This window comes from Acomys minous (genome assembly GCF_964271855.1).
Source record: "Acomys minous genome assembly, chromosome: 4".
In the NCBI taxonomy this organism is placed as follows: Eukaryota; Metazoa; Chordata; class Mammalia; order Rodentia; family Muridae; genus Acomys; species Acomys minous.
Genome location: NC_140486.1, coordinates 69,804,110 through 69,824,750, shown reverse-complemented (window position 1 = coordinate 69,824,750; position 20,641 = coordinate 69,804,110).

The following is a 20,641-nucleotide window of genomic DNA, read 5'->3' as shown; positions in this document are numbered from 1 at the left end:
AGGATAGCAATACTACAATTCACAAGCCCAAAGAAGCCAAGTACCAAGGATGGCTCAAGGGGGTACAAGCAAATCTCACTGAGAAGGGGAAATAGAATAGATATTATGCATGGAGGGAACAGGAGAGATCAGGTTGGAAAAGGACAGCGGAGGAGAGTACTAGGTGAGACAACTGGAAACAGAAGGTGCATCTCTAAGAAGAGCTGGAAACCCAGGGCAATGAAATTCCCAGGAATCTATGGGGGTGACTCCTAGCAGATGGAGATATGGGACCTGACCCGACCATCTCCTTTAACCAGGCAAGACTTCCAATGGAGGTTTTAGAACAGCCACCCAGCCACAAAACCTTTGATCTACAATTTGTTCTGCCTACAAGATGTACAGGGGTAAAAATGGAACAGAAATTGAGGGAGTGGCCAACCAATGACTGGTACAGTTTAAGACCCATGCCGTGACCCCTGACATTGTTAATGATATTCTGCTATTCTTTCAGATAAGAGCCTAGCGTAAGTATCATCTGAGAGCCTTCTCCCAACAACTGATGGAAACAGATGGGGAGACCTACGGCCAAATATTAGCTGGAGCTTGGGGAATCCTATGAAAGATAGGAAGGACTATAGGAGGCAGAGGGGTCAAGGACATCACAGGAAAAGCTATACAATTAACTAACTTGAGCCCATAGAGGCCCACAGAGACCAAACTGCCAACCAGGGAGCATGCATGGGATTGACCTGGGCCCTCTGCAGTTGTGTAGCTTGGTCTTCATGTGAAATTCCTAACTGGGTGGAGCAGGGGCTGTCTCTGACTCTCTTACCCACCTTTTGGCCCCTTTCCCTCTTCTAGGATGCCGCAATAGAAGAGGATAAGCCTAATATTACTGCAACTTGATATACCAGGGATGGTTGATATTCATGGAGGCCTGCCCTTTTCTGAAGGGAAAAGGAAGAGTGGATTAGGTGGGAAGGGCACATGGGAGGAAAGACTCGGAGGAGAGGAGGATGGGAAAACTACTGTCAGGGTATAAAAATTAATTAGTTAATTAATTCAAAACAATATAATAATCAAAAAATGTATGAACTGGTTCTTGGAAGAGACAATGAAACATGACAATCCCTTGAACCAACTCACCAAAAGAGAGAGAGAGCCCAAACTAACGAATCAAAATGAATAGGGAAAGATTACAATAGACACGGAAGAAACTCAGTATATTATAAGGGAATATTTTTTAAAAGCCCACACTTTATCAAGTCAGAAAACCTAAAATAAATGGGTGAATTCATTTAGCTAAACCACCAATATTAAATCAAGGAGAAGCAAACAACCTAAATAAGCCTATAACAAAATACTAATAAAAAATCTCCCAACTAAAAAAATTCCAGGACCAGATGGAATAACAGCATAATTCTACCACACACTGAAATAAGATCTACAGCCATCTAAACTATTTTAAAAACTAGAAACAGAAGGAGCGCCCCAAACTCCTTCTACAAAGTCAGTATCATTCTAAAACCAAAACCAGTTAAAGAAAAATAACAAAATAAAAAATAAATAAGAAGAAAAAAAGAAAAAAACTGAAGGCTAATATCTTTGATGATATAAATTCAAAAATGCTCAATAGAATACATTCAAACAGGATACTGTCATAAATTAAATAGACTATCCACCATGACCAAGCTGGCTTCATCCCCAAACTACAGGGGTGGTTTGACATATGCAAATCAGTAGATATAATAAACCACAAACTGGGCTTGAAGATAAATATCACATGATCACTCCAATAGATGCCAAAAAAGGAGAAAAAAAAAGCCTTTGACAAAACCCAACCTGCCTTCATGATAACAGTCCTAGAGAATATAGGACTAGAAGGCCCTTTATATAAATGCTATCTATGAAAGCCCCACATCCTGCATCATCCCAAGTAGAGGAAAACTTGACGCAATCCTCAAGGACATTGAAGTAAGTCAGTAGAAAGCAAGGGAAGTCTCACATCACCAGGCCTTTCTGATATTGTGCTAGAAGTGCTAGCTGGAGCAACAAGGCAAGAGAAGGAAATTAAAGAGATATAAAGGTGAGAAGAAGAAGAAGAACCACCCACTTTTCTGAGGACATCATAGTATGCATTAGGTATCCCTGATATTCTAGCACAAAACTTGTAAAAGTGATAATCAAATTCACCAATGTGGCAGGAGACAGAGTCAACTTGCACAAATGAATGACTTTTCTATACACCACCAACAGACATAAAGAGAAAGAGATTGTGGAAACACTCTCATTGACAACAGCCTCAAAGAAAATAAAATATCTAGGAATAAACCGAAACAAGGAAGTGAAAGACCTCTGCAGTTAAAACTTACACCTCTGAGGAAAGAGATAGAGTAAGACACTAGAAAATGAGAAGACATTCCACACTCATGGATTCATAGACTTAACATTGTGAATTTTTTTAAAATTGAAAGCTATTTATAGATTCAGTGCAATCCCAATCAGAATACCCGTCACATTCTTTACAGGAATGGAAAACATTGCTCTAAAATTTATATGGAACACAAAAAAGCCTGTAGAGTCAAAACAATCCTGAGCAAGAAGAATAATTCTGGAGGGATTGCCATTCCAGGTCTCAAGATACATGTACAGAGCCATAGTCATAAAAACAATATGGTACCACCACAGAACAGACATGTATACCAATGCAACAGAATGGAAGACCCAAACATGAGTCCACATGTCTATCTAATATATTACACAGTGGCCAAAACCATAAGCTGAAGAAAAGAAAGCATCTTCAGCAAATGGTGCCTGGAAAACTGGATGTCCTCATGCCTGCCTGAGAATGAAGTTAGACCTGTAATTATCATCATGCACAAAAGCTTAAGTCCAAATGGGCCCATGGGAAGTTCCATGTGGAACCTGAGACATGGAGACTGCAACACACAGGCAGTCCTCCATGTGATGTAGATGCAGAAGAGTTCTTTCTGAGCGGGACTGCATTTGTCCTCAAATGGAGGCCAACAGTTGAACAGGTGGGACATCATAAAACTAGAGAAGCTTCTGCACAACTAGAGAAGCAATCACACAGGTGCGGAGGAAACCCACAGAGGAGGAAAGAGTTTTTGCCAATCGAATGTCTGACTGAAAGTTGATATCCAGACTATATAAAGAACCAGAGAACCTTAGAATCAATAAGACAAACAAGAAGAATGTGAGACATCTAATTAAAGAGAGGAGATAGGGATAAATACAGAAGAAGGAGGAAGATGATTAAATAATAGCAAAGATGTCTAAAAATGTCAAAAGGGATTATATTATTAATACAACCTAAAAATACCTATGATGCGTGTAAGTCAGTGAGCAATAGACATATATAACTTAAGAAATAATTTCCCATGAGCTGACAATACTCCCTCCAAGAATCAAAGACCATCTAACACAGAGGTTCCCGACCTGTGGGCCACAACTCCTTTTGGGGGGCATTGAACGACCCTTTCACAGGGGCCACTTAAGAGCATCAGAAAACACAAATATTTACATTATTCCTCATAACATTAGCAAAATTACATTTATGAAATAGCAATAAAAATAATTTTATAGTGTGGGTCACCACAACATGAGAGACTATATTAAAGGGTCACAGCATTAGGAAGGTTGGGAACCACTGAGCTAACAAGCCCCTCACACAAGGCAGGTATGGAAACTCTCTTTTGAGTTGTTGGTCAGGATTATCCAAGAGATTCTCAAACTATTACGGGCTATTGTTGTTGCCCCTTGTTTCCCCCATGGCGGTGGAATTTAAGATCCTATTGCTGCAGACACCGTGTATTTCAGATGCAGGCCCAGGAGCCCCTGAACTGGAACTGACCTGAAAGCCTCCTCTCTGAGCACTAAATTTCATGATATCAGCAGGCAACATGCGAGCTTCCAAAGGAGGGAGGCAACCAACAACTTTGACCAGTGATGACGTCTATGCATCACAACCATCAGCAGCCTGACACAATAACCCTAAAAGTACAGCAGTGGTACCCATATCTTGGCAGTAACCAACAGTTCTCTAACTGCACTAAAGACCTGCTCAAGAAGAGGGAAAATACACCTGTACTGGGAACCCAGCCAACTACCCAGAGCTGGTGAAGCCATAGATCTTGGAGGAGAACCTATAACAGTTGTTTTCCACTATAAAACCTAGTTATATTCTTAACATTTCCCCTTATGGTCACACTTACTTGGGACCATAGTCCCTATTCTGTTTCATGGGAACTTTCCTTTGGAACAGACAGAAACCACTATAGAAAACCACAACCAGTCAAAATGGAGAGTTGTGGAGCCAGGTTCTTCTGATCCGTCTAAATACGACTCCCACACCCGGTGCCCAGGCATCACTGAGGAAGAAGAGGGCCATAGAGAGCATGGGAGCCAGAGGAACAGAGTTTCTTATAAGATTGTGTCTCCTGGGAATGTCAGAAGCCGCAGCCATAAAGTGTTGCCAACCTGACTGCCAATGCATGAGTTGAACAAGGACAAAAACAATAAACATGCCAAGCAGATGGGGAAAGACCACGAGTCCGCAACCTTACACAGAGAACTGCTACAGACAACCGAGGAATGCTGCGAGCAGGAACAGTAGTGTACCCCAGGAATACTGCTGGCTATCCAATACCAAATGGTCAGCCTTGAAAATGTACCTACCTGTAATTTTGTTGTATTTATATTATAATCTCAAAAAAAAAAAAAGAAAGAAAGAAAGAAACTATTAAAAAGCTGATGTGGAGTCTCTGTACCTGTTTTGATCCACTGCTGGGCGGAGCCTCTCAGAGGACAGCTATGCTAGGCTCCTGTCTGCACACATAGCAGAGTATTTCGGTAGTGTCAGGGGTTGGCTCTCTCCCATGGGTGGGTCTCAGGTTGGGCCTGGCATTGGTTGGACATTCCCTCAATTCTGCTCTATCTTTATCCCTGTACATCTTGTAAGCAGAGTAAATTTAGGGTGGAAGTTTTTGTGGGTGAGTGGGTGTTCCCCTCCCTCCACTAGGAGTCCTGTCTAGTTAGAGGGTGTCCTCTTTAGTCTCCATCACCCCTGCTACTAGGAATCTCAGAGTCACCCCCATAGCCTCCTGGCAGCCTGCCCTGTCTTGTGTCTTCATCTCATCACAGAGATGCCTCTGCCCACAGTGTCTCTTCTATCGGCAGCCCCTATCCTCCTGCCCCCACTCTCCACAGGCCTGATCTCCACCCTCATTCTTCTCTTGAACCGATCTGCTGTCTGTTCCACTTCCCCTTCTGAGTGAGATTGAATCCTCCTCCCTTGGGTCCTCCTTGTTACTTATCTTCTTTAGGTCTGCACATTGTGGTGTGTTTGTCCTGTACTATATGGCTAATATCCACTTACAAGTTAGTATATACCGTGTGTGTCTTTCTGGGTCTGGGATACCTCACTCAGGATGATCTTTTCTAGTTCTATCAATTTGCCTTCAATTTTCAAGATTTCTTTTTTTTTAAATAGCTGAGTAGTATTCCATGGTGTAAATGTACAGAGTTTCTTTATCCATTCTTCGGTTGAGGGATATCTAGTTTTTTTCCAGATTCTGGCTACTATGAATAAAGCTGCTATGAACATAGTTGAGAAAATATCCTTTTTGTATGGTGGAACATCTTTTGGGTATATGCCCAGGAGTGATTTAGTTGTGTCTTGAGGTAGAACTATTCCCAATTTTCTGAAAAAGCACTAGATTGATTTCTAAAGTGGTTGTACAAGTTTGCATACCCCACCAGCAATGGAGGAGTGCTCCCCTTTCCCAACATTCTCGCCAGCATGTGCTGTCACTTGAGTTTTTGATCTTAGCCATTCTGATATGTGTGGTATAGAATCTCAGTTGTTTTGATTTGCATTTATCTGATAACTAAAGATTTTGAACATTTCTTCAGATGTTTCTCCACTACTAGATAACACTTTGTTGAGAATTATCTGTTTAACTCTGTACCCCATTTTTAATGGGATTATTTAGTTTGTTGTTGCTTAATTTTTTGGGTTCTCTCATATATTTTGGATACAAACCATTTGTCATATGTAGGAGTGGTAAAGATCTTTTCCAAATCTACAAACTGCAATTTTTTCTGTTGACTGTGTCCTTTGCCTTGCAGAAGCTTTTCAGTTTTCAGATGTACCATTTATTAAAAGTTGATCTTAAAGATGCTGGTGTTCTGTTCAGGAAGTTTTCTCCTGTCCCAATGAGTTCAAGGCTCCTCCCCATTTTCTTTCCTTTTTAAAAGTTATTTATGTTTGTATTTTATTTCTTGCACACTCATTTATATTATTACACATATATACAATAAACTACATACAGCAAGAAGAAACACAAAACAATCAGGACTTTATAAATGTTACATTCATAGTGTTTTGACTATTTGTAGTTGGCAACCTTGAATAAAACATCTTTCTTATCTTTGTGAGTCTAAAAATTCTGTATGTAAATCAATATCTATCATAGCTACTCTTTATCAACTTAAACATCTATCTAGACCTAAATGCATCTTAACTTCTAAACAACTAAGCCTAATTGTAAAACTAAACAGATGTCTCTTTTCTGCTCATACAAAGAGCCTTAATTGTTCTGTGCATCATGCATACCACATACATTTATAATTTTAGGGCTATATAATGCTTGTGAGAAATTATATGTTTTCAGAACAAAAGAACCAGACACTGATGCTGGAACAGACCTGACTAGATTCAGTCCTCTCAGCATGCTAGATGCTGACATCTTACATCCTTCATGTTCCAGCACCAAGTGCTTCAGTTGCTGTTCCTCATCAGAACAACACAGCTCCCAGTGCAACTTTGTAGAAAACTTCTGGTCCCAATTGATCCAGCCTTTCAGATTGTCCCACACAGCACTTCTATTAAGCCTAGAATTTCTCAACATTTAGAAACTGGACCACAAATGATATTCCTAGCTTGTTAAACCATTCTCCACAGTTTTATTTGGGCCCCTACAAAGGTATTATTCAACCCAAATCAGCTGGAAGAAACCTTAAGACAATGATGCCCCATTTCTCTTAAGGGAGGTTGCATAGGATTTTGGTTGTTCTCCTAAGCTATAGATGTTTATTTTCATTGGGAGTTGGTTATAAGGTATTATTGGTCTTATTCAGAGAGTAAACAAGATTGAACTCAGGGATGTCTCTCTTTTCCTTTATCTTTCTTTCTTAGGTTTGGAGATAAGGATTGAAAAGAAAGAAGGGGAATATAGAAATATACAGGGGATGATAGAACAAAAATACATAATTGAATCTACTCCTCAACTTAAGACCTTAATTGTTACTCACAAGGTTAATTTTAATTCATTGGTATAGAATTTTGTGTATTGATGCAAAACATGTTTAACTTTGATACACTAGTATAGAATTCACAATTAAAATTATTCTTCAAACACATTATATATATTTCTGCTCTATTATGTGGTATTGCACCCATACAACTCAACTATAATACAAGTTGAATTCCAATATTTTGAAAGTGCTATTGCAGACTGTTTAGGATAATTAAGTAATACAAGTTAATTGGAAGTTTATCAAATCATAGTCATGTCAATTACTGGTCTATTTTTAATCACAAGAATACACATCCTCTGTTTAACAGATTATTATGACTCTCTAGATAGATAAGTTCTCCAAAATCCTCAGAGACCTACAGAATATGGCATGCTTTTATTATTTTATAATTATTATTATATAAACATGTTTTTATTGTTTTAAATATTCTTTGACAATAAGACAGGTTAATTCCTGGCAACACCTAGCCAGGGTCTATGATCTTATGATCATAGTTTTAATTAGTAGTAGTTAGAGTTCATCATCCTCAAAGAGGATGATGAGCATCAAACAACCTCCTTACGGAGATGGCTTCAAATATGGAAAACCAGCCACTGGGAAAAATGTCTTTGTTTCTCCCACAGGAAGAATTCTGCCTAAAAATGGGCAAGCTTTGATGCAGGTAGAGTTGACGGCCAAACTCTGCCAAGACAGGGAAGGCAAGTCCTCAGTAGTTCCTGCCTAATAAATATGTCTGCCAGAAGGCTGAAGATGATGCTTCAATTTTATAGAGAGACTTGGGTGACTGTTCAGGAAGTAAACTGTCTCTGTCTTTTATTAATTTTTTTTTTCCAATTTGGAAGCTGCTAACCTGCGCTTCCTGTTTACTCAGGTAATTAATTTTATTCCTTCTCAAGTCCCTATTTTCTCTTCTAATAGATTTAGTGTATCTGGTTTTATGTTGAGGTCTTTTGAGCAGGGTGATAAATATGGATTTATTTGCATTTTTCTACATGTAAACCTCCAGTTAGAGCAGCACCATTTGTTGAAGATGATTTCTTTTTTTTTTTTTTTTTCTATTGTATGGTTTTGTCTCCTTTGTCAAAAAGCAAGTGTCTGTAGGTGTGTGTTTATTTCTCTGTCTTCAATTTGATTTCCTTATTGGGGTAGGGCATGGATAGAAAGACCTGGAGGTGACAGGAGCTCCATAAAAAAAAAAAAAAAAAAAGCAGCAACAGAGCCAACTAACCAGGGCCCAGAGCGGCTTGCAAAGACTGAAGTACCAACCAAGGGCCATGAATAGACTGGGCCTAGGGCCCCTACACAGATGTAGCCAATGGGCAGCTGAGGCTGTGGTAACAGGAGTGGGGGCTGTCTCTCACATGGACTCAGCTGCTTGTGTTTCGATCACTCCCTCATGGTGGGACTGCCTTGCCAGGCCATAGGAGGGGAAGACTCAGTAGGGAGATTCCCCCTTTCTGAGAAATAGGGGAAGGGGATAGTGGGGAAGAGGGAGGGGGTACAGGAAGAGAGAAATGAAGGTCTATGATCTTATGATTGGGTTGTACAGTGAATAAATAATTAATTAAAAGTAAAATAAATTTCATTTTCTAAAAAGCAATAATAATGTGGAGAGCAATTCAAGGAAGACACTAGACATTGGCCTCTGACCTTTATATGCATCCAAATTTGAACATGTACACACACTCCAAAAACAAAATCAAACAACAACGAAACATGGCTTGCTAAGTGTTGCTAAGGATAGTAGTAGTAGTTAGAGTTCATTTTCCCTGGTTCTCCTTCTTCCTTTTACTCGGAGTGGGATAGAAAAGTTTGTCTTCCTGGCTTTCAAGGGCAAAGAAGACGAGACCATGAGGAGCATGGAGGGCGTGGGTTCCCTTGGGCAGTGGGCTCTGTCAGCATGGGGCCTTGAGACATTTCTGAGGACACAGAGACTCAGGTGCCTTGTGTTTACACAGCTTCCTGGAGCAGCAGAGCACACAGACTTCATTATTTCCACTGAAAACTCCCCAGGTGTGTCAGTGCACTCCTCCCTGTTCAGAGGTATAAGACAGGGCTTGCAGGCTCTTACCAGAGTCTAGCATGTGCGGGTGGGGGCGGGGCCTCGGCTACTACTCTGTGCAGGCAAAGTTAAGTACAAGTACCGGGGTGGGGCTTGGGGTTGCAGCTTGTCAGCCTAACTCCTTCCTGACTCATTCCTAAGGCCAGAGAAAGCCATCAGCTGCTTAAAGGCTCTGTCACAGCCCAGTGATCTGTAGGCTCCAGTAAAGCTGCATCTCAGGATGATCTTTTTACCAAATCTTCATTTCTGCAGGTTGGAGTCTTCCCGTGACACATTGCAGATGGGCTAGAAGTCCAGTAGATCTTCCTCACAAGGTCCTCAGAATGCAAAGACTGGTGTGTGATTCTGCACTTGAGCCCTCAGCCCTACTGATGGAACCCAGGTAACCATTGACCATTGTTCAGAGACCTCAGGACAGACAGCTGTGGAGCCTCTGTGGCCATCTCCTTGGCATACACTACTACTTCTTCTCTGACATCACCTGTTGCCCTAGCTACTGTCTTTCCCAGGCACACTGCTAGGCAGAAGAGCAACAGCAACTGAGGAAGGACCACATAGTCCAAGCCCGTGCTCTGAGATGACGAGATTCAGCGTGACTTGGCCCCACCATGTTTTAGCGGAGCACCTATACCTGAAGAAGTGCTGGGTACAAATACACACTCGGTGAGTGCCCTGGTGTGTGCACTGCCACAAGTGATCAAGTCCTTGTCCCGAATCGTCATAAAGTAATGCTATCTACAGTGGCAGGTCTCTCTCAACCTCTCTCTCTCTCTCTCTCTCTCTCTCTCTCTCTCTCTCTCTCTCTCTCTCTCTCTCTCTCTCTCTCACACACACACACACACACACACACATACTTCCATTAGTTAACTAAAGAGAATATTAAGCAAAATGACTGATGATGCTGTTTTATGCACGTATCCTGCATCATCTTGCAAGGGTTCCTACTGGCACCTCCAAACACACTCTTAGAAATCTACGTTATCATAGGTAGATGTCTCTGCTCACTCTTTGGTGATTACGAAAGTTGGGTAGATGGCTTGGTCAGTATCAGGCCTGTCACACAAGCATGTGGACCTGAGTATGGATAGAAGAGGTGCAAAAGGGGGAATGTGAACCACATGGCTTACTCCCAGCACTGTGGAGGTGGAGTCTAGAGCATCTCCAGCGCTCGTTGGCCAGCAGGTCTAGGGACCACAGCTATGCCACAGTCTCAGTTAGACAGACTATCTAAAAAATAACATGGCAAATAGAAGAGAATACCTCAAGTCAACCTCTGCTACTGCATGTGCAGAATTGGTGTGTACACTGTCAACATACATGTGCATATGTGCACACAGCAGTCACACACACACACACACACACACACATTAAAAGTAATTAAAAGGTTTTATAAATACAGTCCTCTCTGGAGGTGTGGTCAGGATGCAGCCATGGAACTAGGGTGCAGGGCAGAGACAGCTAGGAGGCCCAGAAGGGGAGGAGAGGGAGAGAGGAAGGAGCAAGAGGTGGTAGTGTGCTGTGCAGAGAGAAGTTTCCCTGTGCCAAAGCACATTCCTACTTTTTTCCCTCTCTTTCTCACTTGTTCTTAGGTTCAATTTATTATGTCAGTTCCTCAGAATTGTTCCTGAGCGTTTAACATTTTACATTTAATTTTAATGCTTTTATAAAGTAAATGATCAAATCTCCCCTCCCCCACTCTCTCCCTTCCTGCTCCTCCTCTGTCCCCTCCCCCACTCTCTCCCTTCCAGCTCCTCCTCTGTCCCCTCCCCCACTCTCTCCCTTCCAGCTCCTCCTCTGTCCCCTCTCCCACTCTCTCCCTTCCAGCTCCTCCTCTGTCCCCTCCCCCATTCTCTCCCTCTCAGCTCCTCCTCTGTCCCCTCTCCCACTCTCTCCCTTCCAGCTCCTCCTCTGTCCCCTCCCCCACTCTCTCCCTTCCAGCTCCTCCTCTGTCCCCTCCCCCACTCTCTCCCTCCCAGCTCCTCCTCTGTCCCCTCTCCCACTCTCTCCCTTCCAGCTCCTCCTCTGTCCCCTCCCCCACTCTCTCCCTTCCAGCTCCTCCTCTGTCCCCTCCCCCATTCTCTCCCTCTCAGCTCCTCCTCTGTCCCCTCCCCCACTCTCTCCCTTCCAGCTCCTCCTCTGTCCCCTCCCCCATTCTCTCCCTCTCAGCTCCTCCTCTGTCCCCTCTCCCACTCTCTCCCTTCCAGCTCCTCCTCTGTCCCCTCCCCCACTCTCTCCCTTCCAGCTCCTCCTCTGTCCCCTCCCCCATTCTCTCCCTCTCAGCTCCTCCTCTGTCCCCTCCCCCACTCTCTCCCTTCCAGCTCCTCCTCTGTCCCCTCCCCCATTCTCTCCCTCTCAGCTCCTCCTCTGTCCCCTCTCCCACTCTCTCCCTTCCAGCTCCTCCTCTGTCCCCTCCCCCATTCTCTCCCTCTCAGCTCCTCCTCTGTCCCCTCCCCCATTCTCTCCCTCTCAGCTCCTCCTCTGTCCCCTCCCCCATTCTCTCCCTCCCAGCTCCTCCTCTGTCCCCTCCCCCATTCTCTCCCTCCCAGCTCCTCCTCTGTCCCCTCCCCCATTCTCTCCCTTCCAGCTCCTCCTCTGTCCCCTCCCCCACTCTCTCCCTTCCAGCTCCTCCTCTGTCCCCTCCCCCACTCTCTCCCTTCCAGCTCCTCCTCTGTCCCCTCCCCCACTCTCTCCCTTCCAGCTCCTCCTCTGTCCCCTCCCCCACTCTCTCCCTTCCAGCTCCTCCTCTGTCCCCTCCCCCACTCTCTCCCTTCCAGCTCCTCCTCTGTCCCCTCCCCCATTCTCTCCCTCTCAGCTCCTCCACTGTCCCCCTCCCCCACTCTCTCCCTTCCAGCTCCTCCTCTGTCCCCTCCCCCACTCTCTCCCTTCCAGCTCCTCCTCTGTCCCCTCCCCCACTCTCTCCCTTCCAGCTCCTCCTCTGTCCCCTCCCCCACTCTCTCCCTTCCAGCTCCTCCTCTGTCCCCTCCCCCACTCTCTCCCTTCCAGCTCCTCCTCTGTCCCCTCCCCCACTCTCTCCCTTCCAGCTCCTCCTCTGTCCCCTCCCCCACTCTCTCCCTTCCAGCTCCTCCTCTACCCCCTCCCCCATTCTCTCCCTTCCAGCTCCTCTTTGATCTTAACCCCTTTTCCCTCCCTCCTCTCAAGCTCTGTTTTGTTTTGCCTTAATCACTGAATTTACTTCTTTCTGCCGGCAGCGTGTGCACGTGGGTCACCCACTAGTACATGGACAGCATCCCTGAAGAAGATGGACTCTCCTCAAACACCATCAATTCTAAGTGTCAAGAAACCCCACACTCTTCATTGTTATTTAAAAATATCTTTAACTCAGTTTTTGAGTATTGTATGGAACACATTTGCCTCAATGTTCATGAGGAAAATAGGTCTCAAATTATCTTTCTATGTTGAGTCTTTGTGTGGTTTAGGTATTGAGGTGACTATGGTCTCATAAAATGAATTTAGCAATGTTCCTTCTGCTTCTATTTTGTGAAATAGTTTAAGAGTTTGAAGAGTATTAAAAGTCTACTTAAAACCATCTGGGCTTGGTTTTTTATTTGTTTGTTTCTTTGTTTTGTTGTTTGTTTTTTGTTGGCAGACTTTTGATGGTTGCTTCTATTTCCTTGGATTATAAAACATTTCAAAATGTTTACCTAATCTTGTTTTAATTTTGGTAAGTGAAATCCATCAAGAAAAACATCCATTACCTTTAGATTTTCCAGTTTTTCCCAGATGTTCCTCAACCAAGGAATGAATAAACAAAATGTGGTACATTTACACTATGGAATATTACTTAGCCATTAAAATCAAGGAAATCTTGAAATTTGCAGGCAAATGGATGGAACTAGAAAAGATCATCCTGAGTGAAGTACCCTAGACTCAGAAAGACACACATGGTATGTATTCACTTATAAGTGGATATTAACCATATAATACAGGATAAACACACTACAATTCACAGACCCAAAGAAGCTAAGTAAAAAGGAGGGCCCAAGGGAGGATGCTTGAATTTCACTCAGATGGGGAAATAGAATAGACAGCAGAAGTGGTTGAAGAGAGGGAACAGAATAATAGAGGAAGTATCAAAAGAAATAAGAGCAGGGTTCAGATGTGGGGAGGGGGCAGTGAGAGGATAGAGGGCTTGCAGAGAAAAGAGAAACAGTGGGTGGGGGCATCTCTGAGATAAACTGGAGACCTAAGACAGGGACAGGCTCCTGGGTGGATATGGGGTGACTCTAGCTGAGACTCCTAGTAACATGGGCCATGGAGACTGAAGAGAACACCCTCTATCCAGATAGGACCCCTAGTGGAGGGAGCAGAACAATAAAGTACCCACAAAAGCTTTGACCCAAAATGTGTCTTGCCTACAAGATATACAGGGATAAAGATAGAGCAGAGATTGAGGGAATATCCAAACACAGCCTGGCCCAACCTGAGACCCACCCCATGAGAGAGAGCCAACCTCTGACACTATTAATAACACTCTGGGGCCTAGCACAGCTGTCTTCTGAAAGGCTCCACCCCGCAGTGAATCCAGGAGCACAAGGAGCCTTCTGGAAGAGTTGGAGAGGATAGAAGGACCAGGAGGGTATAGGAGCTCCATAAGAAGACCAACAGAGCCAACTAACCTGGGCCCAGGGCACCTTTCAGAGACTGAAACACCAACCGAAGACCACGCATGGACTGGACCTAGGCCCCCTACACATATGTGCCCAATGTGTAGCTTGGTCTTCTTGTAGACCCCATAGTAGGGACATCAGGAACTGTCTCTGACATGGACTCTGTTGTCTACTTTCTGATCAAAGGCTGCCAGGCCACAGTGGAAGATGATGTGCTCAGTTCTGAGGTGATTTGATGTGATGAGATGGGCTAGTTGGGGGAGCCATCCTTTTCTGAAGAGCAGGGGAGGAGGAATGGGGGAAGATGGAGGGAGGGTTGGACCAGGAGGAGAGGAGGGAGTGGGCTACAGTTGGGATTTAAAGTAAATAAATAAATAAATAAATACCTGTCTTTAACTCTGTAGCCTGCAGTTCCTGCTCTGTGCTGTGGGATATTAGAGGCACTTCTGCCCTTTCTACCCTTTATCCATGCTCTCAGTATGACTCTCATTTGCTTAGATATATATCTGGAGGTCAAATTAATGCATCATGCACTAACTTGACGTTCAAGGTTTTGAGAATACTCCATATTGATCCGCATCATGGCCATACTGATTTCCATTTCCATCAACAGTGTACACAAATCCTGCTTTCTCTGGGCCCTTTCCAGCATTTTATAATGCATTTGTTAAGGAAATGAGTGAATGGAGTCACCTCAGAGTGAGCTAAATTATTTATTTGCCATCTTTCTAGAAAGAAGCTGGTTTGGGATGGTTTGCTTCTAGGTTCCAGTCAGCTGTTTACTGTCGTTAAGCGACTTGATATTTAGAAAGTACGTTCTAATGGCCTCGTTGTTTTATTTATTCTGTTGCGTGTTTGGGCCTGTGGTTGGCAGAGACCCACCCTTCCCTTGGCTAGGACTCAGTAAGGAGATAGCTCTATCTGGATGCACCTCTGAAGGAGCCACTCTCTACCCGTGGCCTCTACTGTGCTTGGATGTGATCTGTGCTTTGGTTTTCTTCTTGCTCAAGCCTTCTAACATTGGGATTTAGGTTTGTGGGTTGTTGTTTTGTTTTGTTTGTTTGTTTTCCCCCTTTTAAGTGTAAGTGGTAGAAAAGGGAGAAAAGGAAACGTCTCAAGCTGGTTCCTTTGCTAACTTTAAAACAACAACAGTGTGGCTCACTTCCTTAGCTGAGTGTGGCAGGTGACCATCATAGGCAGTCAACATTCCACAACAAACTGGTGGGGGGCAGAACTCATGAGGTTCCTGCCTAACTGAGGAGCTGTTTATAGGAGACTGCTGCAGAGACAGAGATGATAGAGATGGAGATGGAGATCGAGATCGAGATGGATGAAGATGGAGATGGAGATGGAGGGGGGAGGGAAAAGGAGGGGGAGGGAGAAGGAGGGGGGAGGGAGAGGGAGGGAGGGAGAGAGAGATTTGTTTTAAGGGCTGTGGCCATAGTAGGTTGGATATGCTCCAGTAAATGAGCACATAACCATGTACATACAAGCACTAATTGGACTCAGTAGCGAACTAAAAAAATAGGTAAAAGAAGATAAAAAAAGTTGAGAGAAAGATGTGGGTAATGGTGAGAGGACTTGGGGGAGATGAAAATATATTGTATGAACTTCTCAAACAATAAATAAAATTATACTTTAAAAAGTATCTCAGTAAAAAAGAAACTACAAGGCATAGGTCTGTCTGGGTTCAAATCCCAGCTCTAACATTTTCTCTGGAGGCAAATGACTTCATCTCTCTGTTCTCTACTTAGTCATCTTTTGTGAAGGCGAGGCAGAGAGGGAACAAGCTTCTCATCCTCCTTCTAGTTTGTTCTGATAGTTCAGTTATTTGGCGTGTGGCTGAGAATATTTTGAATAGTGTCTGGTGCGTCATCAATATTCAGTAAATGTCAGCTTTAGCCAGGCATGGTGGCTCACACCCATCAATCCAGCACTGAGGAGACTGAGGTAGAACAGTTGCTTTGAGTTTCGGGTCATCCTAAGTTACAGGATCAACCCTTACCTCAGAAACTTGAAATGAACAAATAACATTGGCGTCACCCTCTCCACTTGGAGATTCTCAGATGGCATCTATCTACTTCCAGGTCCTAGGGAACTCTCTGGAACTTAAGTTCTGTAACCATCCACAATGCATAAACAACACTCTGAAGACAGCCACTGACCACTGGGAAAAAGAGTAATAGCTGGGCGTTGTCTGAAAGTCAACTGGCTTGGAAAATTCACACAAGCAACTCTGTTTTTGTCACGAAATAGACAGTAAAGATGACCTGGCCACCCAGGCCAGACCTTCTGGAAAAGGTCAAATTTCTAGTGTGTGGTGGGTGGTATGTGGTGTGTGTGTGTGTGTGTGTGTGTGTGTGTGTGTGTGTGTGTGTGTGTGTGTTTGAGAAAAGGTCTAGAATTCCCTGTCTAAACTGAGGATAACCTTGAACTTCTGATTTTCTTGATCTACCTCCTCAACTCTGGGTTTACAAGTGTGCATGACCAAGCCTGCTTCTATGTGGTTCTGGGATGAAGCCCAGCATCTCGGCCATGCTACATAAGCACTTTACTAATGAACCATATCCTCAATTTGAAAATAGTATAGCTGTGAATTTGGATGAGGTCACATCCAGGCACTCTGTTTCTGGACCCACAAAGACTGCCTCACAGTCATGCAAAAGGATTTGTTCCAAAGACACTCTGGGAAGCTGGGTTCACCTCAGCAGGTATTTCTCTGGGGCTGGCAGATGCTATTGTATTTAATATGTGCAGATAATTCAGGCTGCTGCTCAGAGCACAGGCCTTTGCCTTTAATGCTAGTGGTACGGTGAGTGGAAAACTTGATGGTGTTCTCCCACTCTTCACTGCCAACAAACCTGTAATTTCATTTTTAGGTCAGTTGTTGTCAGCCCAAGACATTAGATCATGTTTGACTGTCATGCCTTACATGGAAATGCCTTTGTCCCTCATGAAGTAATTGCTTTTCCAGCTTCCCCTGTGGCCAGTGGCATCTGGTGAGTTCTAGATAGTTAAATAGAAGGCAGGTCTCCTTGGAGAACTACTTTTAGAAACCAAACTCAAACCAAACCAAAACAAGCTCTGTCACCACTGGTCTCCCACTTCTTAAAGATGAATGTGATGTCTGGAGCGATGGTGGTCACGCTGCAATCAGAAGACCGCGAGCTTCAGGGTTGAAAACAAAGTCAGGAAGGGTAAAGAGTGCAATAACAAGATCTTGGGTCCTTGATCCTGTGGACTTGCACACCTGAAAGGCAAGCCTGAGACAGCCTCCCTACGGACTTCCGGTCCTAGACTAACCCTTAGGTTAGTAAACACCGTCTTAGTGTCCGGAAAGTAAAGATGGTAGTAGGTTTCTCCAGTATCAGTTTCCATGACCACTGCTCAGCTCTGATGAAGTATAGACATTAAATCTGTATATGAGTCAAATTCTACTCCATGTAAACCTTATTTATAAGTTAGATACTGGCCTATGGATTGCTCTTTCTAGCCCTGGCTTGGGCCAACTTTGGGGGAAAGTTTTTTTTTTACTTGCAATTAAATGAATCCTAATTAATATATCTACACCCACACAGGGTCCTCCCATTTTCATTAACATCCAAAATTACAATCAGAACTCTGAGTTTGTTTTCTTTAAGTAAAAACTCCCTTCTCTCTCGCAATAGAAATGCTATTTGAAAGGGTAGAGCACCAATCAGTATCGGTCATTCCTATCTTTAACTGATGCTTGATGCTGCTACAGTCTGGGTTTGGTTTTCAGTGAGTAACCCCTGCTTCTCCACCCCCCCCCTCCGCGGAAGTTGGGCTTGCCTGGTGACTTGATTACAGCTGGGAGTAGCAAGGGTGTGCCTGCTTTCTCTTGCCTCTCTGGTTCCAACACATCTCCATGAGGACAGACACCCTTCAGGGCATGTTTTTTCAGTGGTGTAACCTCTGGGAAGTTACCCATCCATGTATACGTGACAGTAGATGGGAGATGGGTCCGGGAGAGAAGGAGGGCTGTTGGACGGAGAGGGGACCAAGAGAGAATTAGTGCGGAGAATGTGGTTGAGATACATTATGCATCTGTTTAAAAATGTCATCACAATGAAGCCCACTGTCACATACAACTAATATATATGCTAATAACATTGAAAGTTTTGAAAATAAAAATATTTCTCTGGCTCCAGAATAAAGAGAGGCACAGAGGCCCCAAGCTACATAAGGCAGGCTGAAATCAGAAAAACTAGTCTGGTCCACACCAGGATCAGGGCCCAGCCCAGGCCACTTTAGTAAAAGCCAGAGCCTAGACCCACTTCCAGGACTGGGGCTGTGAAAGCATAGAAGAAATGCTTATTGGTGCTGCCACAGAAACCATGTGGTGGGTTTTTTGTTTGTTTGTTTGTTTGTTTGTTTGTTTTTTGTAGACCTGTTAAACAGATATGGTTAAACAAGGAAGTGGAAAGGCAGTGGAACAAGCTAGCCTTGCCTTCTCTCTATTTTCCGAAGTGCTGCTCAGAAAGTAAGCTGAGAAAGTCACCAGTGACCCTGGTAGGTCCAAGGGGAAAAGGATGGCCTGCAACCTGTGTCTACACATGCAACCTGCAGATGACCCAGGGGCAGCTTGCAGAATTTGCCCTGCATGTTTTTCGACAGAGGGAAGGAGATAGCTTGGGAGAATGGAGAATCCTTTCTCTCTGACAAGAGGCATTTGAAATGTTTCAAGCCAAGATTCCCAATGTGACTGGAGGAGATGTGTGGTTGAGGTTGGAAAGGCGGCTCAACTTCTGCTGGCCCTGAGAATGAGGTCCTAGTTTTCCAGGCATAATATTGGGGAATGGAGGGTGTCAGTCAGAAGGAATGGGATAAGCAGGCTTTGCAGTGCAGTCTGCCTGTCTCCACCAGCTGTGACCACAGGTGAGCTATGTCACTCTGTTGGGAAACTTTCCTCAGCAGCCATGTTGGAGTGGAAAGAGCAACCTTTCCCAGTACTTTGAGGACTAGAAATGATGCCTGATGGATTGGGCTTAGTTGGTAAAGCCTGTGGACCTGACCCCAAATGCCCAGCACCCAGGTAAGAAGCAAGTAGGTCTCTCACACTTGTAAACTGAGCATTGAACAGCCAAAAATGGAAAGCTTTCGGGAAGTGGTTGACTTGCCAGTTTAGGGAGCCCGTGAGAGACCCTGTTTCAAAACTGAAGGTGGAATGAGATCGAGGAAGACACTGGACATCAATATCTGGCCTCCACATAAATATGCACACACATACACACATGCACGCATGCACACACACACATATGCACGCATGCACACAGAGTGGGAAGGGAAATGCACAGAAAATCTGTTGTTCATGATAGATGTTTATTACAAAAAAATGGCTGGTTTTAGTTTCATTAGATTTGGTCAAATACTTCATTTTCCCTTTTTTTCTTTCCTTCACGAGAAGACGCTATGACTGATGTAATGACATTAAACATGTCATGTGAGAATACAGTAATTTGTGTTTGAATTCTGGTTGCAATCATGGCAGGAAGCAAATGGTTTTCCAACAGTGGACAAACACTGGGCTGCTTTGTGTGGGTTGAACTGGAAACACAGGTATCACTCCTGTCCACCTCAGTTTGGGTACCAAGAGCAGGGTGTTAGGGAGGCTGGCAACTGAGTGCTAATCCAGCTGTACAATCGACAGGCCCCTGTGCCCTTTGTCAGGGCGAGGCATAGCGCGTTAAGTTTAACAGTTCTCAGATGGACTCAGTTCTTCTCACTGACTCAAGGCAGACTGGCTGGCTGCTGGTGCTTTTCCTGCTATGCCATTTCCTGCCAAACAGTAAGATGTGGAATTTGTTAAATTAAGCCATGTGATGGGCCTGTGATGTATTAGCTTAATCCATAATGAATGTCATTCCGTTCCTTTTAACATGCTTCCCCAATTAAGGCCATTCGGGCTCAGATATCTAAAGGAATTGAGCTGTCTTGCTTGTTGCCAATTGGTTAATTCCTTGATGATGGATAAAAGCTACTAACTGCTTTTGTTTGTAAATCTTTGTTTTCCTCAGTAATAGCAGTCTTTTAATCAGCTGTCACAAAGGAAAAATCCAAATGTTTCAGAAAAACCAGCAAACAAAAATTCAATACAAAGAGGTCTTGCCCAGGGCTGGAGGGATGGCTCAGTGGTTAAGAACATTGGCTGCTCTCACAGAGGACCTAAGTTCGGTACCCAGCACCCACATAAGGTAGTCCACTACTCTCTGGACCTCCAGCCAGGGGATCTAATGCCTTCTTCTGGCCTCTTCTGGTACTTCGACACACACACACACACACACATACACACACACACACACACACACACACACACACACACACACACACGCACTACTCAGTCTCTACCACACAAACTCACACATATATACACTCACATGCATATTCACAGATTCACACACACACACACACTCACAGCACACTCATGCACTCTCACATACACACTTACATATACTCTCACACATAAAAACACCTAATTAAAAATGTTTTAAATATTTAGAAAGAAGAAAAGGCCTCCCCCCATCCCCTGCCACACTTCCAGGCTCCACCCAGTCTAGTGCCATTTATGTCCTTGGGACTTGCGAAGGACTGTTGAACCTGTGAGATG